The following is an 18897-nucleotide window of genomic DNA, read 5'->3' as shown; positions in this document are numbered from 1 at the left end:
TAAATTCTTTGAAATTCTTCTTTTCTGTTTGTGAGCATTTAAAATAAACTAACCAAGTGCATAGTTATGTTGAATAAGACTGCCTCTTCTCAAATTGTGAATTTCATGGCCCCAGGGTCAGGGGTTCTTATTTTAGTGCGAGGATGGGCCTATATAGATTATTTAGTGAAAATGCAAAAATTCTTTGAAATTCTTCTTCTCTGTTCATGATCACTAAATAAACTAACCAAGTTTATGGCTATGTTGAATGAGACTGCCTTTTCCAAAATTGTGAAATTTCATGGCCCCAGGGTCAGGGGTTCTAGTGGTAGGGCGGGGCTACATAGATTATTTTGTTAAAAATGAATTCTTTTGAAAATCTTCTTCTTTGCTCCTGATTATTAAATAAACTAACCATTACATAGTTATGTTGAATAAGGCTACATGTACCTCTTCCAAAATTGTGAATTTCATGACCCCTGGGTTGGGGGTTCTGGTGTTAGGGCGGGGCTTTTTTGAAAATTCATGAATTCTTTAAAACTCTTCTTTTCTGGATCTGAGTATTTAACCAATGAACTATGTACATAGTTATGAGGAGGAAGGATACTCTTTGAGATTTTTGAATTTTGGGGTCCCTGGGTTAGAGATTCTTGTTTTGGGGGGGGGGGGGGGACTCTAATGTTCACATAGTGAAAATGCTTGAATTCTTTGAAAATCTTTTCCGTTGTTATTGGGTATAATGCCAATGATCTTAGTTAATATTTATGAAAAAAAATCTGCTTCTTCCAAAAATGGTTAATTTCCTTTCCCCGGGGACAGAGGTACTTTGGTTGGGGGTGGGGGGTAGGGGTAACATAGTCCTAAATGATTTAATGCTTTGAAGTCTGCACTTTGGTATCAATCAACACCATGATGAAAGAAATTTTTTTTAAATTTCCGAAATTTTGAAAGATGTGGCACAAGGGTCACTGTGTGGTTCCTTTAGGATGGGGAGCTAAATTGTGGCCCCGCCCTAACACAAGAAACCCTGACCCAGGGGCTCTAAAATTCACTAAAAGTTGAAATGCATTTTCTCTTACTCTGATCTGCCTCTGGGTTTTAAGTAACCAAAATAAACATGCTAAGTGTATAGTTATGATAAGCAATGGTGCCTCTTTCAAAATTGTGAATTTCATGGCCTCTAGTTTGTTTTACAGAAACAAGGTATAAAGAAAAGCAGAATATTCCTAAGATTTAAGATATCGTTGCACAAATGTCGACACTGCAATCGTATAGTTACATGTACTATTGACAGTTCTAAGTTGAAACAGGGTGAAAATGTACACTCCAGTTTAAGTTTTGTAATTTTTTATCCATTGAAGAAGAGGATAGGATTTGTGCAGCAATTTTATTAATTTTAAGAATATTTTCCTTAATATTACACTTTATTTACTTTAAACAAGAGATGTTGTAAAACACTTATGCCCCCCTCCCCCCCCAAAATTTGGGTTTTTCCTAAGTCCAAAAGAGCATAACTCTGTCTAAAATGGTGCAATCGTACCCAAAACAAAACTTGACTTAGATATTCAGCTGAAAAATCTGTATACTAAATTTTATTTCATTATGTGCAACCTCTGCAAAGAAAATGAACGGAAACTGCAAATAATTGGAATTTTTCTAAGTCAAAGGGGCATAACTCTGACAAAAAGTTTGTGATCGAACCCAAAACAGAACTTGTCCTAGATATTCAGCTGAAACATCTGTATACTAACATGTGCAACCTCTGCAAAGAAAATGAATGGAAACGGCAGATAAGTGGAATTTTGGGAATCCAAGGGGCATAACTCTATCAAAAAAGGTGCGATCAAAGCCAAAATAGAACTCGACCTAGATATTTAGCTGAAACATCTGTATACTAAATCTCATTTCAATATGTGCAACACTCTAAAAAAAGTTTTACTTAGTAATTCATATTTACTTAAATTTGTGTATGTAAGTAATAACATATTACTTGGTTTTTACTTACAGTTTACCACTAATTACTAGCTATTACTAAAATATTTTTAAATTGCTATATTTAATTGTTTTACTTAAAATAATAAATTATTTACTGCATCAAGGAAGATTCAGAGCAGCTGCAGAACAAATTACTTAAATCTGGTATTAATTCTATATATATACTATAATGAAAAAAAAATTAAAGATATCAGAATTTTAATTTAATTCCTATATATAACTCTTTTTTTTTTTAAAACTTCGTTTCGGAGGTACATAGTTTTTGTCGTGTCCATCTGTCTGTCTCTCTGTTGTTGTTTTTCTTTTTGTCTTTTTTGTGCAAAAATTTTAAACCCTTTTCCCCATAACTTTTGATTTAGCGGAGCTTTGGCTTGCATATTTCACATGTCCATTCCTTTTGACAAGACCTATCTTTGAGTATCGCCAAATTTGACCTTGACCTTGGAGTTTGACCTACTTTTAAAAAGCAAACCTTGACTTTAACTTTACAAAGGTTGGGGGAAGTGCATTCAACTTTAAATTTCATCGTTGTGACAAGACCTTTCTTTGGGTACTACCAAATCTGACCCTTTGTCCTTGACCTTGGAGTTTGATCTACATTTCAAAGTTGGTAAACTTGACCATAACTTCTGAAGGGTTGGGGCTATGCTTTTATATTTCAGATATATATTTTTTTTGTGGCAGGACCTTTCATTAATACCCAAAAACATTGACCATTTGATTCAATATTTACTTAAAACAATAATTTATTTACTGTATCAAGGAGAATTCAGAGCAGTAGCAATTTAAATAATTACTTAAAAATGGTATTCTAATTACTATCAGGATTGAATTCTTAAATTTTCATATCAATTGTCTGTGAGGAGGAGTTATCTTTCTTCTAAATATTCCTTCATGTAAAAAAAAGTTATACTAATGAAAATGCTGTATTAAGTACTTGAAACTTTAAACCATTTTTAAAATGGTCCTTAAAAATATACTAATTATTCAGTTTAGAAGGCTTTTGATGTTGGAATTAAATGTTTTATTGCTAAATATAATAAAACAATTACAAAGAAATAATGTCGATTTTAGTAAATATATGATAAGTACTTCATTTACTTAGTAACTCCTAAGTTAGTTCTCCAAAGTAATTAAATTCTAGATTTTAATTAATTTCAGAATTACATTTACTTAGTAATAATTCATAAAACCTAGTAAATAGAAAGCATATCATCTCTAAATTTAGTAATAATGATTTACTAAAAATGAGTAGTTCATTTACTAAGTAATATAATTCCTATTAAGTATTGATACTTAGTAAATCATTTTATAAGTAAATGAATTCACCCTAATTACTGATTATGTTTACAATTACTAACAATGATAGTCATTTACTTGCTATTCTGACTAAATGGATTACTAATAATTACTAGTTTTTCTTAATCTAATATCTTATTTTAAAAGCAACGAGTAAAACTTTTTTTAGAGTGCAACCTCTGCAAAGAAAATGAACGGAAACTGCAAATAAATGGAATTTTTCTAAGTCCAAGGGGCATAACTCTGTCAAAAATGGTGTGATCGTACCCCAAACATAACTTGACCTAGATATTTACCTGATAAACCTGTATACCAAATTTCATGTCAGTATATGCAGCGGTTGTAAAGAAAATGAACGGAAACTAATGGACCGACAGACCGACAGACCGACGGACAGCAGCAAAGCAATATGCCCTCCCTTCTTCGAAGGGGGCATAATTAAATAGGATATGCCCTTGCACCAACAATGATGTTTTGTTGATGTGTTCTATTACTTAGAATGGGAAAGAAGTATGGCGTCATAATATGATGTCATAATGTACACTGGTAATAGGATACTGTTGATACTAAGTATGTATAAGAAAATCAATTTGAACTTTCTCTGTACATAAAATATATAATTTATGCATTTTTACTAGCTCATTTGCATTGAAAACCCATATCCAGCCTTAACTCACTTGCGTTAGCAATACCAGTTTATATGTGACTACTTCGTCGTAGTATATTACATACGCTATTGAACCTGTCCTTTATTATATACTTTTATTAGAACTTATCATTTCATTTCAACAAGTCATACTTAAATTCTAAATTTAGACATTCATAATGGATTTTAAACCAAAATATCGAAAGCGTAAAATTAATATAAGTGACGTGATAGCAAAATTTTGTAGTAAAAAGTGGATGAATTACGCCAAAAGCGGAAAGGTAGGCAGGTCTGTAAATAATTTGAGTATAACCTGGTTAGGATCAGTTTACGGTGTTTTGTAATCCACAAAGTGCATTATAAAACTGCATAAACTGATCCAAACCAGGTTATACTAGAATAATTTGGCCAAGAATTAGAGTCATTCAGTCCTTATAATTTAATTTTAAAATCATGCATTAAACAACTGTGGGTGTAAAGTTTTTTTGCTTAATTTGAGTTCAAATTTGCTGCTCAATAATACAACCGTAGTAACAGAAATGATGGGAAGCAAGGGGAGGTGAAAACTGATACAAAGACCTAGCAGCCATGTTGTATGTTTACATGTTGTAAGATTGTTACTGTCTGAAGTTAAAGATACATTTATTAAATCTGGAATTTTCCATGAATCACAATGACTGGTCAGGAATGAGAGGATTGCTTAGATAAAGATGATTCAGCCGGTTGTCAAGGGGATGTGTCCTAAACAGAATGTTCTATAATAATCGTTAAAATGATAAATGTCCTACCGACCTGGTTAAACTATAGAATTTGTTCCGTGTATTCACAATGAAGCAAAGTAAACATGTGCAAAAACTCGCACTAGTGTATTTACTACGAACAATCCCAGAGTTCTGTATGTAAACATGGCAGGTAAATTTGAAGTGAGAAAAATTGTTGAGAAAATTTGTTGAAATTTCGTCTTTTTATGCATTACTTTTTGGAATGAAAGGCATAAAAATCTCAAAAATATTTGTTACAATTAATTTATAAGTTATTTTCAGTGCAAATCTGTTTGTATCCTTCAAAATCATTTTGGAGCGATTCTGCAATTATTTGCTACATTATGAGTATTGGTAGGAATTCTAACTGTACGTGGTGAGGGCTTGTCCCAAGACACAGAAAGCAGGTCCAGCACAATACCCCGATAAAGGTATATACAACTTGATAAAGCTATATAGCTTTATCAAGGTATTTAAAATACCTTGATGAAGGTATTTTATGTAAATGAAAATTCAAAAAAGTTCTTTAAAAAATAATTACTGAACATGCTGAAAGTCGAGTTTTTGAGTTTATGTCAGTGTGTCTACTCGTGCATGAAAAACACTCTGGTATCAAAAACAAAAGCATACAAGCAAATTCAAAGAATTGTGGTCCCCCGCTTTCGCTTTCTTTGTGGATGAGATGTTATTTTTTATGTGAAGTATGAAACCCTAGCCCTTACTGTTCAAAAGTTATCGTCAAGGTTAAAGTTTTTTCATTAGTACGTAAATCTTTAAGGTCAAGGTCAAGGTCAAAGTTATTGATATCCAATGAAAGGACTTGCCACAACAAATACACAGGAGATATAAAAGTCTTAGTACTTACCGTTCAAAAGTTGTGACCAAGGTTAAAGTTTTTTTTAAAGTAGTTAAAACTCCAATGTCAAGGACAAAGGGTCAAAGTTGTTGGTATCTAATGAAAGGTCTTCTCAAAAGGATCACATATTTGAAGTACGAAAGCCCTAGCCCTCACCGTTCAAAAGATATGGTCAAGGTTAAAGTTTTTGCATAAGTACATAAATCTCCAAGGTCAAGGTCAAAAGGTCAAGGTTGTTGTTATCCAATGAAATGTCTTGCCACAAGAAAAACATATGAGATATATAAAAGTCCTAGTACTTACCATTCAAAAGTTGTGACCAAGGTTAAAGTTTTTTAAAAGTAGTAAAAACTCCAGGGTCAAGGTCAAAGGGTCAAAGTTATTGGTATCCAATGAAAGGTCGTCTCACAAGTATTACATATGTGAAGTTCGAAAGCCTTAGTCCTCACCGTTCAAAAGATATGGTCAAAGTTAAAGTTTTTTTCATAAGTACGTAAATCTCCAAGGTCAAGGTCAAAAGGTCAAGGTTCTTGTTATCCAATGAAAGGTCTTGCCACAAACAATATATATGTGAAATATGAAAGTCCTGGTACCTGCTATTAAAAAGTTATGGCCAAAGTAAATGTTTGAAATTTTTGTATAAAAGTGGGTTAAACTCCAAGGTCAAGGTCAAAAGGTCAAATTTGGTGGTACCCAAAGAAGTCTTGTCACAAGGAATACACAATGACATGTGAAATATGAAAGTCATAGCTCCACTAAATCAAAAGTTATAGGCAAGGTTAGAGTTTTTGTGACGGACAGACTGACAGACGAATGAGATTTAATGTCCCCTCGTTTCGCGAAAGTGGGGGACAAAAATAACGTCTCCTCACACAACACATTTTTCTGCTGATTTGTTTGTGTTTGAGTACTTTACATGCATGGGTGAATTTACTGACAAGAAAAAGCGTTATCAAGCTGTATACCTTTATCGAGGTATTGTGCTGGACCTGGTAAGATTATTCTAACTAAGTGTGTCCCTACACCAAACTAGGTTATACAGAAATAATTTGTGTTCCTTTTTAGATATTAACCAATCAGAGGCGAGAATACAAACAAAATAAATTGTTATAGAAAAAATAATTATATTACTCAAACGGGCTATCATACCTTTTTGGGTGGTCCCAATCTGTTCGCAAGGCGAATTAATGCCGAGTGATCTCAGTCTCTACTTTGTCAATAATTTTTCAGATTCTTTCTACCTTTTCTGGTTTTTTTTTTATTTTTCAAAACGGCTTCACACACCCTTCACCCATCTTCGCAAGCCAAAGGTTTTCGGTCCGTAACACTCCCCACAAACCCTGTTTGTGGGGAGTGTTACGGACCGAAAACCCTTGGCTTGCGAAGATGCCCTTCACCTTGTTTCTAAGTTGAATTCCTAAAATGGCGTCAACTACTTCCTCATTCACAATTTTATTGTCGTGTTATTCCTTAAGTAGAGAAAACTCTCCGTTCCATCACTTGTATCAACATTTTCTTACCTTATACTTGGATTTTGCCTTTCTAGTTGCAAAAGCCAGCAGTCAGCTCTTCCTTCGACTTTCGGTGGCAACTTTCGGTTTCTTAGACTACCAGTGGCTCACACATATGGCTTACCGATTGCGCCATAAATAATTTATGAAGTAGGTCTCAATTCTCTGCTGGTGGGAGATTTACGGAGACAGTCGAGCGTCTGAAAAGATCCTGACTAGGCCTAGCGAAAAAAAGACATTTTTTTTATTCGGAAGGGGGGATTATTAAGTTCCAATTAACTTCTTTTAGTACATATTTCCTACATTTTATAAAGCAGACTTATCAATAGGTTTCTAGACTTATTTCTGAGATATTGAGTGACAAATACCATACCCCACAGTGTCTGAGCGGAGTTTTTATTCTCCGTGTTTCTGGGTCCATTACTCGGTCGATAATTGAAAATTTTCACCATAGATAAAAAACATACCGGGTACCTGTAAAGTGCGAAACGAAATAGAAACGAAACTAACTGAAACGAACTGAAACGAAAAGAAATCTGCCGAAACGAAACGAAATCTACCGAAACGAAACAAAACCTACCGAAACGAAACGAATCAAGACGAAACGAAACGAAATCAAAACGAAACCTGCCGAAACGAAACGAAACAACACTATCAAAATGTTGTTTTTTTTAATCAAGGTACATGTATATAATTATAAATGTGTAGCTACATGAAGAATTTTTTTTTTACTTCCAATAAAACCTATCTAAACGAAACGAAATCAAGACGAAACGAAACAAAATCAAAACGAAACCTGCCGAAACGAATTACGAAACAAAACTTACAGAATGATTATATTGTCTATTTTTACTTTATATGAAATTTATATAGTTCAAGCACCACAGGCTTCGCTTCAAGCTCATACATAGGTGTACGCATCGGAAGGATATTAAGAGGGGGGTAGCCAACAAAAAGGTTAATGCCCATATAATATATATCTTAGCAAAAAAAAAAAAAGAAAAGTAGGGATGGGGCTAACCCCCCCCCCGTTTCCAACACTCATTTCATATTTTATTAATATCTTACTGAATAATTTACTTACTTAAAATTGACATCGTTTGCTTTCAGAGAATTTTTTCTTTCCAGTTAAATCATTTTCGACATCTCTTATGGAGCCTCTTTATTGCAAACCACTCATTTCTTCCGCAAAAATTACCTCAATAACTATGTACGTAGAAAGGATACACAAGATTCCGGTTGTAGTTACATGTATAACTGAACAATAAAATCAGACAACTTGGAATGGATTACTAAATACTCTAAGTCACTGTTTTATCCTATGTTTTAAAACATTCTCAATACAACACAACAGTACAGTGACTTTATTTCGACCCGTACATAAACGAGCCTTTACATGTAACATCATCAATTTTGATAGATATATTGTATCTAGATAAATAAGGACTGGAATAAGAGTAAGATATAAATTAGATAATACTGCACATATTGAAATTATACATGCATAGTACGCTCGTGCGTATTTGCAGCTGGTAAACAATGTAAATACATCATTAGACTGAGAAGGAAGCATAATTTAATCAATAATTTAAAATTTTATATTAACAAGTGCTTGAACCATATATATGTTTTATTTGAAGTAAAAAAATTCCACATGCAGTTACAAGTATATAATTAGTCAGAATAATCTAACTGTGTCTCGGTACAGGCCCTCACCACAGTTAGAATACGTCCAATATACTTGCAATGTAGCAAATTGGAGCGGATCCGCTCCGAAACGATTTTGAAGAATATAAAATGATTTTCACTGGGAATAACTACCAAAATAATCAAAACAAACCTTCTTGAGATTTCTTATGCCTTTTATTCCAAAAAATAGTCCATATAAATACGTAAATCCAATTAATTTTCTCAACGTTTTTCTCTCCATTCAAATGTTAACATTCGGAACTCTCTAGATTGTTCCTAGTAAATGCACTATGCGGGTTATTCTTTTTGCTACATTACGAGTACACGGAACGAATTCTATCGTTAAACCGAGTCCGTAGGACAATATCATTTTAACGAAAGAACATTCTATCTAGTATATAATTATATACATGTACCTTGATTTGAAAAAAACCCAAAACATTTTGATAGTTTTGTTTCGTTTCGTTTCGGTAAGTTTCGTTTCGTTTCAGTAGATTTCGTTTCGTTTCGGCAGATTTCGTTTCGTTTCAGTTCGTTTCGTTTCGTTTCGTTTCTATTTCGTTTCGCACTTTACAGGTACCCTATTTTCAGTCCTTATTTATCTAGATTCAACATATCAATCAAAATTGATGTTTTACATCTTAAGGCTCGTTTATGCACGGGTCGAAAAAAAAGTCACTGTACTGTTGTATTGCAAATGTCTTAAAACATAGAATAAACCAGAGACTTAGAGTATTTAGTATTCCATTCCAATGTGTCTGGGTTTTTTTTGTTGTTCAATTATACATGTAACTCCAACCGACGTACAGAACATACGGTCCTATTTTTATCGAGGAAGAAAGGAGTGGTTTGCAATAAAGAGGCTTGACCATAGACATCTTAAACGATTTAAGAGGCAGTCCACTGAAAATCAGGCAGGGTTGTATTAAAAGGCGGCACATCGAATGTGACGAATATTTGAAATTTTATTGAAAACAATGTCAATGTAGTCCAAATGGAATAATGTAATCGAAGATTTGTTTTAAAATTGCTTATTTAGTAAAATATCCTTTTGTTTCGTGTTCTTGAATTCCCCTATATAAACCATTGAATTTAGGTCAGAAACAACGAACTGTAATTTCCAATACTTATTTAACAGGACTATAATTCATGCTGAACAAAATCTATAAATATTTCGTCTTTCAGTTTCAAAAATAAAATTGGTGGGCAAAACACTTTTGATAGTAGTTTTCTGTCAAAATATATAGACGTTTTTATGAAATTTTGCGATGTAAGAGTTATCTCCCGTGGCATCGGTAAATCTGCTAAACACCTTATTATCGAAATCCTAGTGAAATATTTAGAATATTTACAGAAAATAAAATTATTTAAAAAAAACTTACTACTTTATTTTCAAAATAGAATTCATTTTCGCCTCCAAACGTAATATTTAGATTAAGATTGGCAGTATTATTCAGGTTGAATCCACGTTTCCATTGATGTATCAGTGACGTCATATACCTGATTAATATTGCGTCACAATTAAAAGTTACAAGTTTTCCAAAGAAGTTTGTAAATTCTTTGCATAAAAGCGCAAATAAAACGATTAAAAAAATAATTTCTCTTTTTCTGTTCAATTACCTTTCAGAGTGCATTATCCTACATGTTAAATAATCATATAATTTTATATAAAATGTATTTTTTTTCACGGGCGACGTCTCAGCTAGAAGTCCCTTTTGAAAGATAATTTTGTACATGTCCGAGAACTAATTTTTTAAACTGATTTACTAGGCTTTGCGTACAAATAATTAATTGTTTATATTGAATATTTCTTATAAAATTGGAATGCGAAAAGATTTTATTTTCTTCTGATTATCAAGGAAAGATGAATGTTTCAGATTTACGCAACATTTAATTCAAGCCAACGGAGTTGAGATGTTTATTTCTTAATATTTGTACACACACAAAAAAAAAAACAACAAATAAAAACACTTGATTATATTTACATGTATCTACGCAGTCAAACCAAAGTAAACGATCCGCGGTACGATTAAAAATATCTTATTAAAAAAGTGAAAAATAAGATTTAAAAAATATTTATTGAGGAAAATTACTGTTAAACTCCCCACTTCAATTTGCCACTAAAACGGAAGATTTCGTGGGCATATTTTTTGTTTTGTATTGATTTTTTTTTTGGGGGGGGGGTAAATTTGGTGATTGAAACAATCACATACTCACATTCAATATGAAGTTTAATAATGTAACCATGTTGGCCACTTCTAAAATGTTTTCCCATTAATGGAAGTTATTTTTAATATGCCGCCTTGCCCCCCCCCCCCTTTCCAACCCACCTCTTCCCGGCTTTTTGCTTGCGATTTATAGGCTCTTAAATAATGATACTATATATGAAATAACTTATTTTCTTATTAATATAAAATTAAATTTTATAAGATGAAAATATAGGGGAAACGGCTTTTATAGATGACAGGTTTAAAAAATTTGGATAAAGCCGAGACTGTGCACATTAAAATGTTTTCTGCATTTAGGTACGTGCAAGTATATTTTCACCAATGATAGAATTGAACGCTTTAATTCACGAGAGAATTAAAAAAAAACTTTAGTTGGAAATAAGATATTTATTAAAGATAAGCTGTTTACTCTCAGTTGTTGCATAATGCATAATGCATGTACAAATACTTTGATTTTTTAATACCGAGTATCAAGAAATCGAACAGATGTTATACATGATTGTAATCTTCATGTACGTAAAAGACATTAGCATTTTAAAAAGATTGTATAAACATTTGAATCCATGGATAAAATAATTTTAAAACAGTCGACTAACTGAACAGAAATAAAAGACAAGCATATTTTTCCTTTATATATTATTTTCCTAGTATAGGTCCCTGATTAAATATTTCTAGTTTTAGAAACCGATCCCGATTGAAATAAAACCGATCCCGATTGAAAATAATGCAAAATGTGTAAAGTTATAAAACTAAAGACAACTGCCACCTATAAGACATGTAAAAAAAATAAATCAAGTAATTTTTTGGCCATATTACAACCTAAGAGCCAAATTTAACATTACAATTATAGTATTTCCTTCTTTATATAATTCCTGTCGGGATTAATTGGGAAAATTGGAAAATATAGATAAATTTGACTCCTTTTATTTCTCTCAATATACGGGTGCCCACTGATTTTATTGAGTGACTCAAAAGTTTGTACTTTGTATTCATAATAACATGAGAAAAAAAATCTGTCATTGAAATGTATTGGGTTTTATAACGTAATGAAAATTGGATGGTGAATTCAAAAGTTACTTGCTAAACTCAATTTTGGACCACATATTTTTTCTAAAGAAATATAAATTGGAGTCTTATTCATTACTGAAATTAAAGATAAGAGTCTATGGTATAAATAATATTGATAGACACATCCAGGTTTTGCGTGTCTGGTATATATAAAACAAAATAAAAACGTAGTAATTTTTTTTACCCCCATGTTGACCTTTTTGCACTTAAAATTGAGCACTTACCAAAAATAGGACTAGAGGAGCACTAAAAATTTTTTTGATGTTGTCATTTGTAAACACTTGCTTTAATAAGTCTATATGCAAAAAATAATAAAAATCCATGACATGCGATGTGCCACCCATTGCCTGATTTTCAGTGGACTGCCTCTTAACTGACAAGTAAAAAGTCTCTCGAAGCGAACGATGTCATTTTTAAGTAGGTAAAATATTCAGTAAGATATTAATAAACTATGACATTGGTGTCGGAAGCGGCGGGGGGGGGGGGGGGGGGGGGTTAGCCTCCAGTCCCACTTTCTTACAAAATATATATTACCTAGGCATTGAAAACTGGGGTTTACCTTTTTGTTGGTTAAGCCCCCACCCACCTATCCCCCAGCTTTCAATTCCCTTCCGACGCCTATGTAGGAACTTGAAGCGAAAGCGGCCTGTGGTGCTTGAACTATATAAAATTCATATGAAGTAAAAATAGACCATATAAACATTCTGAAAATTTTGTTTCGTTTCGTTTCGGCAGGTTTCGTTTTGATTTCGTTTCGTTTCGTCTTGATTTCATTTCGTTTCGGTAGATTTCGTTTCGTTTCGGCAGATTTCGTTTCGTTTCAGTTCGTTTCGTTTCTATTTCGTTTCGCACTTTACAGGTACCCAAAGATACCAGCGGAAATGTGTCTTTTAAAATATTTAAGAGTATGAATAGGGTTAAAAATTCGAAAAAGCAAGATTCTTTTCTAACACCACATCTGGCTCCGGGATCATGAAACTGTCTTAAAATTTGCACTTAAAATTTAAGATTAATCTTCAAGTGGAATCACAAAAAAATGACTTAGAGTTAAGACTGGAATTTTGTCTTAAATTTTAAGACTGCTTATAGGCAGTCTTAAGCTTTTAAGATCGATCTTAAGTCTGTTTTCAATGTAAGCAGACTATAAAGTTTTGTACCTTCATGCATTGAAAAGTTCCTTGCAGTGGCGGATCTAAGTTTTGTGCAAAGTGGTGTGGTATCATGGAACTATCGTACATGGACAACTGACGTCATCTGTCTAAATTTAACCCAAATTTGCATAAAATCAACTGAACAACGATAGTAGATACGCATGTTTTTTTCCAAAATGGCACAGAAAAAGATGTTATGCTTTTTTATGTTTGAAAGTTTGTAGATGATGCTGAGGATGAATTTACATACGAATATAGCAACTTCTTACTTCAAACCGGGGCCGTTCTCCATCATTGCTTAAAAGCAGTGTCACCATGAGTACCCGGTTATGTTGAAAATGTTATTCCTCTATTTTCTACAGACAATTTTCGGTACCATTATCGAATAAGCAAAGAAATGTTCGAGGAAATACTCGTTAATATTGGTGCCTACCTCACATCTAACCACGGCGGGGGCATTGAAGGGATTCCTCCATCTAAGCAACGTCTTGTATTCATGTGTTATATGTCAAATAAAGTGACAATGCGAGAAATTGGTCATTACTTTGACATAGGACAATCCACAGTGCATGGTGTGTTGAAAAGAGTCAACAGCGCATTCAACGAAAACCTTTCGAAGGTATTGTGTTAAAAAGTGGACACCTATATTATTTATAGTAACCTCCCCCCCCCCCCCCAATTTGCATAATTATAATGCAATTATTATATAGAAGTGTTGCATTTTCTTTATTTAGAGGATTTCCTTATCGCTTAAATTTGAGTTGCATATAAAAGTAGATTTAATCTTTTGATCTGGGCCTCTTTGCAAATTATTGGGAAAATCTTAACATGTGTTTATTTGAAATATCAGACTCGGAGGACCAAAGCTCATTTAAAAACCAGAAGTCTCTGTCGAGACTGAAGCTCTACTGGTTTGTACTTATTATATAGCAAAGGAAGAGACAAGTACTTAAGAAGTTGGGAACTGAAACTTTACAACAGCAATAAATAGGATAATATGATCCTTGATTAAGTCTCATTATGTTCTTAGTGTAGTCAGTCTACTTGCATGCATATTATATTATAATCAGACTAAAACTGTATTTGGAGTAGCATTTTGAGAGTATATAACAGAAATTTCTATTTTAGTAACCACTGCAACACCGTTCATTGAAATCAAAAACCGATATACAGAATTATGTATCTTAATGTAGTCTACTTGTGTGCCAAGTTATATTGAAATTAGACCAAAACTGTAGGAGGAGTAGCATTTTGAAAGAATTTTACAGAAATTTCTATTTTTAGTAACCACAGCAACATCTTTCATCGAAATCAAAAACCGATACACAGAATTATGTATCTTAGACTCTTAGTGTAGTCTACTTGTGTGCCAAGTTATAATGAAAACAGACCAAAACTGTAGGAGGAGTAGCATTTTGAAAGAATTTTACAGAAATTTCTATTTTTAGTAACCACAGCAACATCGATCATTGAAATCAAAAACCAATACACAGAATTATGTACTTTAGGGTAGTCTACTTGTGTGCCAAGTTATATTGAAATCAGACTAAAACTGTAGAAGGAGTAGCATTTTGAAAGAATTTTACAGAAATTTCTATTTTTAGTAACCACAGCAACATCTTTCATCGAAATCAAAAACCGATACACAGAATTATGTATCTTAGTGTAGTCTACTTGTGTGCCAAGTTATATTGAAATCAGACCAAAACTGTAGGAGGATTAGAATTTTAAAGAATTTTACAGAATTTTCTATTTTAAGTAACCACGGCAACACCGATCATCGAAATCAAAAACCGATACACAGAATTATGTATCTTAGTGTAGTCTACTTGTGTGCCAAGTTATATTGAAATCAGACCAAAACTGTAGGAGGAGTAGCATTTTGAAAGAATTTTACAGAATTTTCTATTTTTAGTAACCACGGCAACACCGTTCATCAAAATCAAAAACCAATACACAGAATTATGTATCTTAGTGTAGTCTACTTGTGTGCCAAGTTATATTGAAATCAAACCAAAACTGTAGGAGGAGTAGCATTTTGAAAGAATTTCACAGAAATTTCTATTTTTAGTAACCACGGCAACACCGTTCATCGAAATCAAAAACCGATACACAGAATTATGTATCTTAGTGTAGTCTACTTGTGTGCCAAGTTATATCGTAATCAGACCAAAACTGTAGGAGGAGTAGCATTTTGAAAAATTGTTTACAGACAGACGGACAGACGGACGGACGACGGACGCATTAACATCGCATAAGCTCTGCTGGTCTCTGACCAGTAGAGCTAACAACCCTGTGCTCTGATCTAACTTTTGATTTCGATACTACAATCTCCCATTATAGTGTCATTCCATTATTTCAATAGATCATCCTTGGCATGTCATTTTATACCTGTGACATTTCTAAGGCCATGTGAAAAAAAACTGATTTTCACCTTGAAGTCTTGAGTCATGTGAAGATTTTTTTTTTTTTGCATTCTTCAGTTCTTAAGCCAAGATCACACATGTACATCTCTACATGTACTAGTATATAATTTACCTCAGAGATGTTTTTTACAATCATTTTAGATTATCCAATGGCCTGATTTCATCGAGCAACAGAGAATTGCACAAGACTTTCAGCTTCAATCTGGGCTTCCAGACATAATAGGTGCTCTGGATGGGACGCACATAAGATTATCTTCTTGCATTGGTGGAGATAACGGCTATATTAACAGGAAACATTTCCCCTCAATACAAATCCAGGTGATAAAATATAAAACTGATTATTGAATGATATACTACTTTGTTTATAAAAAAAAAACATACTAAAAATATACATTTTTTAAAATTACAGGTAGTAGTTGACAATGATTTAATGTTAAGGGACATATACACTGGTTGGCCGGGGTCAACTCACGATGCTCGCGTACTACGGAATTCAAGTCTTTTTACCAATGCTACAGCTGGACAGTACTTTGACGTGAATAAGTATATAATAGCAGACAGTGCATATCCATTGAAAGCTTGGTTAATAACTCCGTTTAAAGACAACCGTCGCTTAAACATAAATCAGAGGAGATTTAATCGAGTTTTGTCATCTGCAAGACAATTGCAAGTAGTAGAGAGGGCTATTTGTCATCCAAAACAACGGTTTCGGCGACTACAGGAAATAACCATACATGACTCTGATGAGATTGTCAAGGCAATTGTATCTAGCTGCATACTACACAATCTTTGTATCTTGCATCATGATAGTGTGGAAGATTTCTTAACAAATGACCCTAACGATGGCAATGGACACCCTAATAATTACCCCAACCTGTACCCTGATGGGAGAGATGGGGTGCAAAAGAGGAATCAGCTTGTTCAGGAATTTCCATGACTTTTTGCTTGTATTTGCACAAATTTAAAACCATCATTATTTAAGTTCATAATAAAAAAGGAGAGCTAATTCAATTGTTTTTTTTTTTCATTGAATATCTTTCTTCAGAACAACAAACTTAACAGAATTAAAATCTGAGCAACAAAAATAACAAAAAACAAACCATTTATTTTTCTGATGTACAGACAAAAAAAATATATTATTGTCATATTTTGGGTAAATCACACAACTGTACATTAGAACTGTAGTTCAATACACGTTTAATACATATAACTATGTATCAACAGAAAAAGGTTGTTTATCTGCAACATAAAAGTTTATGAATTCAAAATATTCCTTTACTACTTGTAAAAATACAACAAAAAAGAAGACAGGTAATCAGAGGTTTCTGAAATTAAATTGAGCCTAATACATGTATGTAGACAATTTTGGGACACTTTAAAGTTTACTTTTTATCAACAGATTTCTCGAAAATATCAAGAAGTCTATCAAAGCGCTGCAGCTTTTCTTCCTGGTGCCTTTGCATCTGTTCCCTCATTTCTTTATGCATAGTTTCTATTTTAGTATAAATCATTTCTGCTGACCTTTTCTTTGGGTGAGTTGATTTTTTATCAGTTGTTTTCTTATCGGTTACCGGTATCTCTTTCTCTTGCTTTGCAACACTTGCACCACTGTCAAACGATACTTTTGCTTTGGTTGATGGTTTTGTTGCCAAATAAATTGTCGAATTCTTTTTGGTACTTATATTCAATTCTTTCATTTCCAGTTTGCTTATTTAAGTCGATAGTTTCTTTGTTTTCCCTTGTATAATCTTACTGTACTAAGATCCACTATGACGTCAGCGACTCGTCACTCGGAGTTCCTCGGATGACTCGTACCTCGCTATGTTTGAATGGAGCGGAGCGGAGTCAGCCGAGGATTGCCGATTGGCGACTCGTTGGACGGCAGAAAGATAAAACGTACGCTGAAATAGGCCCTGAGGTCCCCCGCAAATAGTTCGTCATTTTGCGTAGTAATAAAACATTTAAGGAACTCTTCAGGCATTTAAGGCACAAAAGTAATATCGATATCAATACGGAGACCTCAGGTCACCTTATATATTAATTGAATTTTATATGATAGACAGTTGTTTTTGTCTTACTCCAAAATAATCATATTTATAATTTAATTTACACAGATCTACTTTCTCAAACATATATTAGCAGAAACATGAAAGTAATTAGAGGTACCAGAGGTAACCTTACATTATACTGTACCTTACCTTACCCTATCGTTATATTGCATAGCATTAGAGTGATCATAAGTCACTTTTAATTTTAATTTAAAAGAGGGCCAGACGTCACCTTATATTTAACATCTGTTGGAAAACCAGAAGTCAATTTATATTGTACATCAGCAATGGGACCAAGGGTCACCTTATATTGCACATCAGTAGGTGGGACAGAGTTCACCTTATATTGAACATCAGTAGAGGGACCAGAGGTCATCTTATATTGTACATCAGTAGAGGGACCAGAGGTCACCTTATTTTGTTCATCAGTAGGGGAGCAAGAGGTCAACTTATATTGTACATAAGATGGGGGACAGAGTTCACCTTATATTGAACATCAGTAGAGGGACCAGAGGTCACCGTATATTGTACATCAGCAGAGGGACCTTAGGTCACCTTATATTGTTCATCAGTAAGGGGGACCAGAGGTCACCGTATATTGTACATCAGTAGAGGGTCCAGAGGTCACCTTATATTGTACATCAATAGAGGGACCAAAGGTCACCTTATATTGTACATCAGTAGGTGGGACAGAGTTCACCTTATATTGAACATCAGTAGAGGGACCAGAAGTCAACGTATATTGTACATCAGTAGAGGGACCAGAGGTCACCTTATATTGTACATCAGTAAGGGGGACCACAGGTCACCGTATATTGTACATCAGTAGGGGGGCAGAGTTCACCTAATATTGAACATCAGTAGGTTGACCAGAAGTCTTTTTATATTGTACATAAGTAGGGGGGGGGGCAAGAGGTCACCTCATATTTAACATCAGAAGGATGACCAGAGGTCACCTTATATTGTACATCAGCAGGGGTAGCAAGGGTTACCTCATATTGTACATCAGAAGGGGAACCAGAGGTAACCTTATATTTAACATCAGAAGGATAACCAGAGGTCATTTTATTTTGTACGGGGACCAGTTGTCACCTAATATTGTACTGCGCATCTGTAGCGGGACCAGAGGACACCTTATATTTAACACCAGAAGAGGGAGTAGAGGTCACCTTATATTGTACATAAGTAAAGGGACCAGAGGTCACCTTATATTTACATCAGGAGGGGGACTAGAGGTCAC

General features: G+C 33.7%; 1 pseudogene; it reads left to right on the top strand.

Annotated features, from left to right (window-relative positions):
• Nucleotides 1-13359: 13359 nt before the first annotated feature.
• Nucleotides 13360-16546, top strand: LOC134272942 (uncharacterized; annotated as a pseudogene).
• Nucleotides 16547-18897: the final 2351 nt, after the last annotated feature.

Source organism: Saccostrea cucullata, unplaced genomic scaffold (assembly GCF_032062105.1).
Source record: "Saccostrea cucullata isolate Sc308-1 unplaced genomic scaffold, CSIRO_AGI_Scuc_v1 ctg7972, whole genome shotgun sequence".
Taxonomy (NCBI): domain Eukaryota; kingdom Metazoa; phylum Mollusca; class Bivalvia; order Ostreida; family Ostreidae; genus Saccostrea; species Saccostrea cuccullata.
This window is presented reverse-complemented; position numbering and strand designations above follow the sequence as displayed.